We start from the raw sequence: 8,250 nt of genomic DNA on the forward strand, positions 1-8,250 counted from the left end.
CTGATGTATACATTATTTTACAATACATACTCTGTGCATTTCCATCCCATAATATGAATAGATTGCGAAAAGAAAACCAAAAGTACTTCTCATAACCTTTCCTGATCGTTTGTAATTAGATGAATAAGCCTCAAAATCTGTATTTTCTAAAACCTTCACTGAGATTGTGAGGTAAAAGAAAAAAAAATCACTTATCTCTATGGAGAAAAAGAAATGCCAAAACACAGAGTTGCTCCAGACAGATGGTCGTTTAGTACAAACATGCAGACAGGACAGTCTCTTGGTCTCTGGAGTTTGCCAGCTTCTTTCCACTAAAATATTCACAATAGCAGGACCATTAGGTGAGGATTCAGCCTACAATAGTTTATTTAGCTTTTGTTGATTCTGAAATGTAAATGATTAGTAAGAATGAGGACAACAAGGCATTATCACTAACATCCAGGATAAAGGCTGGATCTACCAACTCTACAGAAATAGACACTTTATAAGCAAAAAAGAAGGGCATTAGGAATTGGAAAGCCCAGCAGATGCAAATTAGATTGCATTTTTCAAAATAGGACTGCTATCATTTTCAATGAATTTCCAGGGTATCAGGCAAGAAGGAAGGAATAGTAGAGCATTTTCTGCTCCTTTCGAATTCTGCCTTCTGCTTCTTTTTATATTTAGATTTTTTTAATGCATTAAAAATGGTAACAGCAATCAATTATTGGGTCCTTACCCTGCGCCAGCCATTCTGCTAAGTACTGTATGTGCATTATCTCATTTAATCCCCACAACTAGTCTACGAGAAAGCCAATTCATTTTTCTAATATCACAAATGAGGAATCTGAGCACAGAAAGGTCCTTGTCCAGGGCTGGTAAATGGTTCATCAGTACTGCAAGTGGATCCAAAGCTGGGGTGTTAACCACTATGCAAACTACCTCTCAATAAGAACACACTAACTGAGCAACCCCAAGACTACCAACTACCTTCCCTATCCTGAAATTCTGAGTCTAATGCACGCACAGGGGCTGGATGAGTGGATGGGTGGATGGACCGACTCCATTCTTTTGCATACATTCCTTCTCATCGCCAGATGTGCACCCGAGGCTATACTTCTTAGAGGCTAGCTTTCTCACTTGAAGCTGGAGAAGGAGAGCAGCTTGCCAGTGAGGGGTTTGCCTTAGAGCTCCTGATGCTAAGTCCTGGAAATCATGGCTGGCCAGCAATATCTCTTGGAGAAAGTCACCCCTTGAAAACTGTGCCTTCATCAAAGCCAGGTACAGTTAAAGAAGCCACTGTAGATGTTAGTGATTTAATCCATTCGGGAGGCATTCAATTGAAGATAGGTAGTATGCCATGTAGGTAAGCTTCAACATCAGTTCTGAGACATTACCAGACTTTTCTGCTCATTAGCTTTATAATGAAGAAAAAGTAATTTAACTTGTTTGAATCTCATTTGTAATATGAGGATGGTATAATATTTCATTTACTCCAAAACGCACCTTCTTTGACATTTTCCATATCTGAAATTTGAGGTGTTTTACAATGGACGGCATCTCCCATTCTCTGCTGGGCAAGGGGCAGTGGTGACATATTTGTTATCACCTGCATGCGTGCAAACAAAATTCACAGGCTGGGTGGCAATGGAGACAACAGAGCATTTGCTACATGGACCTCAAAGTATACCAGGAGTACAAGACCAGTGTGCTGATAACGTGGTTAGAGACACAAAGCAGAAACACATAAAATCTTCACTATGAGCTCATTTGCAATTCATAATACAGTCTCCTCTGCTTCCAAAAATTAGTTGGGCCAAAGAGAGGTGAAGTATCTTGTCCAAGTTCATACATTAGAACAGACTTGGGAAAGTCAGACTAACTTGGGTGAGACAGACTTGGGAAATAAATCTATTCCTATCCTGTGCTGTTCTTAGCCACTCTCTTGACTTTCCAAACTGCCCACGAGAGTGAAAAAAGCAGCACGGGTCTAAGTGTGAGGGGTTTGTGAAGGAAGTGATCTTGTTCGTGCTACAGAAGAGAATGAAGTGGGGTCAGGGGGCCAACAGGGACTTTTTCCACTAGATGGAAATATCAAGAGCACTCCAGTGGTAAAGAGGTTGCGGACAAAGGCACAGAGGCTAGAGGAAGAAAGCTAATTTAGCCATAAATAAATAAGCCCTAGTGGCAAGGAGATTTGCTGAGGACAGTCGTGGGATCTAGAAGTGGAAGGAGAGAGGGTGACTAATTACAAAGAGCCTGGAATCCAGACCATGATGAGCAGCCTTTATTCTGGAGACAACTGAGCTGCCAAGGAAGGTCCCTCTCTGAATTCATCAAAACTTAAACGTTGAATTTGGGGAAGACCATCAGTTAGACTGTTGTGGTAGGTGTGCCTTTGGAGATGATAAGGAGCTGACCTTTGTAAATGAAATACAAGGGAATAGACTGCCAAGATTTATTTCCTTGTGAAGTCCTGTTTATGATAAATGTGATAGATGATAGGGGAAAATATATTATAGAAGCTCTTATGAATAGATGTCTTTGTGAAAGTGTTCACATAAGTTTGGGGAATGTCAGAGTATACGAAACTACCTTATTATTCCAATGGGAGACTTCGCAGATCCTTTAAGGGATACAAATTATAACATTGCCCATGTGTGGATCACTGAATGCTTTTTATATCTTTCCCCGGAGGGTGCCTGCTAATGGCTTCTGGAAGCAGAGTGCCAGTGAACATAGTTTGAGAAATGCTGAGTTACTCATTGACCAAGCTATAGCTCTCTTATTAGTGGTTTCTTTCCAGCCTGGGATTATCAACCTAAGACCTTTTACAAGCATATTTTGTATTTTGACCCAGAACCACAGGTGACCAAGTTATTGAAATTAACTTAGATGACAACATTGTAAGAACAGTTCATGAAGGTACATGAATATTCTATATAGTATATGCAAGGTGTGTGTGTGTTATGTGTATTACACAAATGTATGTGTATGTGTACTCCTTATATTCAGTTCAATTCCACAGTGATACCTGGCGCCAACTTTATGGAGAACATGTTAAATGGTTGTAATAGTAGAAAGAAGAACCTTGCTAACATCTTTCAAAGTCTTTGCTAACAGAGCAAAAAGAATGTATTACTTGCCATCAAAATGGGCAGTTTGCACTTACCTTAATTTTACTGTCTGTGACTTTGTCAGCAAAATGCACAATTGTAATAAGTGGAATTGTAAAAGGCTGCTGTTGGTTTTTTGCAGACTCTCTATCCTTCATCACATGCTCAGAAGATAGGTTTTAAATAGCAGTATCCACCATCTAAAACAAGTTTGCAACAAGTTTAATTGGGAATACAAAAATCTTTCTCTTTGCCAAAGACAATATTGACTTCATTTTCAAGTAAGCAAGGAATCAATGATTTATTTACTTTTTGCACACACAAGAAGTTGAGCCATCACCAGTCTCCTAAGAAATGCTATTATTATGAAGCTCTCCCTCCCTTTGGAGGGTGGGGTGGCGGGGAGCGGGGGGGAGGGCAACACAGCTTTCTTATGTTTCAGCGAAATTCCGGAGTAGGTTTCTGCCCAGGCATGCCATGTTGGTTTTGGCATCTGTGCTTATACTCATGGAGTCGCCTCTGCTAGGAATGTTCTCTTGGTCTGTCTTAGTCCGTTGGGGCAGCTACAACAAAATGCCACAGGCTTGGTGGCTTATAAACAGCAGAAATTTATGCTCACAGTTCTAGAGGCTGGAAGTCCAAGATCAGAGCATCATCATGATCAGATGAGAGCCCTCTTCTGGGTCGCAGACTGTATCCTCACCCTGTGGAAGAGCTGGGGATGTCTGTGGAGTCGCTTTTATAAGAACATTGATCCCATCATGATGGTTCCATCCTTGTGACCTAATCACTTCCCAGGGCCCCCACTTCTGATACCATCAGCTTGGAGGTTAGTTTTCAACATATTGATTTGAGGGGAACACATTCAGACCATAGCATCTTCACACCTTTTTTGTGGCATCTCCTTGCCCTCATTCCTGTGTTGCTCCTTCTGAGAGCATTCCCTGAAATCAAGGCAGACTTTCCCCAAATCGAGTTATTAACTGAACTGATTTGGAAACCATGGGGCCTCTGCCCCCATCCTGTGGTGACCACGTTCTTGCCCCAGCCCTTCGGTTGCATACGTCTACTTCTTCAATAAGCACAGGATCACCATGACTCCACTGTCACCATCAGTCGTCCCTAAATGTGGCTGCAGATCTTGCTTACAAGAAAACAAAAATGTCTCATGTTCCCTATAAGGCCCTGCAGATCCTGCCTCCTGCTTAACTTGACCTCAGCCCTACTGCCCCCTTCCACGTCCTACCATTCACAGTTCCTCAAGCCCTCCAGCTCACTCCCATTTCCAAGCCCCCACACCTATTCCCTCTGTGAGCCTGGCATGCTCCCCACTCAGAGGTTCATGTGGCTCACTCCACATCCAAGTTTCTTCTTCAAGGTCACTTCCTTGGAGGGGCCTTCCTGCAGTGGCCATCCCAATGAATACAGGGCCACTGTATTCCATCACTGCTTATGGCCCTATCCTGCTTGATATTTCTTTCTAGCACTTGTCAGTAGCTAAATATTTATCTAATTACTTGTTTATCTTTCTCTCCTACCAGAATATAAGCCCCAGGAGGACAGATATGTATCTTATTTACAAATGTCTCCCTAGAGAATCTGACTCTGGAGGTCAGCAGGGAGACCCAGAAATCAATTTTTAGACAGCCCAGGTCATTTTGAAGCAATTAAGGAGAACAACATTTGGAAGGCATTCATTGACATCAGACTTTCCCAAGGTGGTGGTGGTCGTTGGTGGTTTATTTTGTTGTTGTTCATTTATTTTGTTAGTTGTTTTGTTTTGTTTTGTTTTGTTTTTTTTAAAGAGAAACCTCTTTCTTTCCCAAGCTCAGAAAGCCCATGACTCAATGTTGTGGTGATCTGCCAGGAATCATTTAAATAGTAATAATGAGAGCTGAAGAGGGTAATGGAAAGTAAGAACTCCCTAGAAAAATGGGATAATCTCTCAGTAATTGAGACATGATTGTATATTGAAGAAAGTATATGCTAACCAGTTTGCTGAATCCCAGCTTGTGAAGTATGATCATGATCACATTTTGCCCATTTTCCTTCTCAGCTCCTGTCACAGAATATTTATGTGGCACATTCCCTAGTCTTTTCCCCACCCTCCATGTCTACAGTATCGTCACCACTTCCTCTTAAGTGGCTTGGTGGATCATGTTGACACATTCAAAGGAAGTAGGATGTAACCTTTGATTGTAATATCCACTGCTTACGTTAGTTTTTTCTGGGCCAGAAGTAGCTCTGGCTGAGAGGATCTGCCGGATCTTGGAGATCCCTGCACTGTTGGAGCGACTCAAGGGCAGCAAGTCCCGGTCAGTCTCCCTGGCACCTGGGGGCCATATTGCCTAGGCTTTGGTTCTGAGAGAACAAGGGTGAGCTGGCCTTTTCAAAGCTTCACAGAGGAGCCTTCCTGGTATTGTAAGGAAGGCAGGTGGGAATGGTCTGAAGAAGAAAGTACTAAGGTAAAAGAAGGGAAATGGTTCCAAATATAAAAAAGTCTGTTGTGTACAGACCTAGGAGAGGAGACAGAAGACCCAAAGAGAGGAAAGAAACCCAAGGCAAATGGGGCAGAGGTGGGAATCCAGATCCTAGAGGCGCCCTAAGTGGTCAGACCAGAGCCTGTGAGGTCCCGGCTACACCAGTTTTCACTGTGGGCTGATCACTGTCTGAAATCCCAAAGTATTTTCCAATACCTTGCTAGTGGTGTCCTACAGGAATAAGAGAGAACTGTAACAGTTGTGTGTTTGTCGCCGATAACCATAGTCATCCCGTCACACAGTGAACTGAGCGGTTCCCTCACCCCTTTGGCATTTGTGTCCTCTGACGTTTGTAAGCGGTGGTCACACTGCCTTGTATCCCCGTCCGATCAGCTGCAAATGGTTTGATCTTCCCTCTTTACTCCCTCAAGCAGTTAAATCATTTCCCTGGTGCTCTGTTCCTCCAGCCAATTTGTCCATTTCTGGGAAAACCGGCACCATATCATTCTAGCTGCAGACTCACAGTTATATTCACAATTAATATTTATGGAGTGCTAACTGGGTGCTTGGCCCTGCATGAGGCCCTGGAAAGGGCTCCAGTTGCCACTGATTTATGTAGGGACCGCCATGGCGTCCGGGCAGCTGTGTGCTCCCCACTGTCTCAGATTCCCACTGGGTCATTTATCTCTTTCTTGACAGTGCAGTACGGAACTCCAACAACAGAACACTGGCATTAAGAACTAAGAGCAGATATTCTTTCTCTTACCTGTCAGAAGCTTTCCCCCCATTCAAATGTGATTTTTAGTATAGTAAAAAAGACAATTTTATTGTCTCGATCTTAAGTTCTCGCGATGCCCCACATATAACGTTGAAGAGTTTTCAACAAATGTTACCTGCACTTGAAAATTCCAAAAGTGAAGAAGTAATGAACTTGGCCCTACATCCCTGCTTATATGGATGGGGAGGTGAGATGGGGAAAAAACAAACAAAAAAACCACTGTCTGTATTTGTCTGACTCAGTTTCCCCAGTATGACTGAGAACAGACTGACCAGGGACAGATTTGAGCAAACACAACTTTATTTATTCACCTTGGAGTAAGGGTATATACACCCATACAGAATAGTGCCCCTTTGCTCTTTCCCTCCCCACCCACTGCAGAGAAATAGCTGTATGTTCTTTCATGGCAGACACATTCTTTTATAATATCAAATACATCATTAAACACTTCTAGAAAAAATGGGGCCCACCACCTAAAAGTCTCTAGATTTGCTCATATTTTTCATATAAGCTACAAAGCATTTCCCATTTGCCCAACATATCCATTCGCATGAAAATGTCACAGAGGTGTTTTCAAGAACTACTTAGAAGGGAACTATTTCAGTGGGTCCCCTTTCTGTTCTTGTCTGCTAGTTTCTGGCCTGTTCCACTTGGAAGAGAAAAAAAAAAGATACATGAACATGGATAGGGAAGGGATAAAAAAGATACGGAATTTAGGTCAGGCGGGTTTGTCTTTTGTGAAAATAAATCATTGAGTATCCAACCCTATTGCAGATGAGTGGGTTTAGAGGTGCCCGTTATTAAAATATTTTTTTCCCTGTTTCTGGAGTATGATATGTGAGAAAAGCCACATTTCCCCGGAAGACCGGTCTGAGAAGCCACATCCTGGGGGCAGGAACCCAGCTGGCTCATGGGGGAAGCTGAACGGATGGTCGCAAGCCACCCTCCCATTCAACCAGCATTTACTTTCATCCCCTCTCTCCAGACACAGCTTTTTTGTGCATAGGCTTGGTCTTCCTGTTCCTTGCAACTATTTTTTGGCCCACAAAGTCGAGAACATTCAGAGGGAAAAGAAATTGCTGCTACAATGTGGTACATACATTACTAAAAAAAAACCGAAACCAAAACACGAACCAAAACAGAACCGAAATCCCGTGGTTCCGAAAATGACACATAAAAATGAGCAGGGTTCATGGGGTGGGGACAAGAAGGGTTAGGGCTTCAAGCTCTGACCAACTTTATAACTAGAGGACGTGAAAATAACACGTCAGGGGGGAGGATTCGGACATCCTGGCAAAGCTAGAAGCTGCCACAGCCGACGGTAACAATGGACAAAAACCAGAGTGAAAATGCTGGCTACGCTTTATTAAAGAAGGGTGGTGGACGAGGCAGATAGAAGCAAGCTCTGCCCCAGCAGGTCTGCCATTCAGGTGTGCCCAGGGAGCCGAGCACCACAAGAGCCAGAGCCTCCTGAGTTTGGGAGGAACCTCTCTGGAGAGGTCGACCAGTGTAGGCGTTCATTTCTAATTTCATCAAAATACAGCCAAGGGGCCTCTGTGGCCCCGCGCATGCAGCTGCTAACTAACCTAAGCCCAGCACGGTCTCCGCTCCTCTGGAAAGACGTAATTCTCCCTCCACACCTCTTGCCTGGGTAGCATTCTGCTGAACCAACCTGACCTTCGGCGTTGTTCTGACATCATTCGCTATTCACCAATCATGGATAGGCCAATTCCTGTTCCAGAGGCACGCTTCATAGCTGGATGGCTACAGATGTGCTTCAGCCCCACAGGCGGGGTGCGGCGGGGGGGGGGCGGGGGGGGGGGGGGGGCGGGGGCGGGCCGGGGGGGGGGGGGGCAGTCATGGCACACACTGAGGAGAAGGGAGGCAGAGAATACAG

The sequence above is a fragment of the Neomonachus schauinslandi genome, chromosome 4, assembly GCF_002201575.2.
Source record: "Neomonachus schauinslandi chromosome 4, ASM220157v2, whole genome shotgun sequence".
NCBI lineage: Eukaryota > Metazoa > Chordata > Mammalia > Carnivora > Phocidae > Neomonachus > Neomonachus schauinslandi.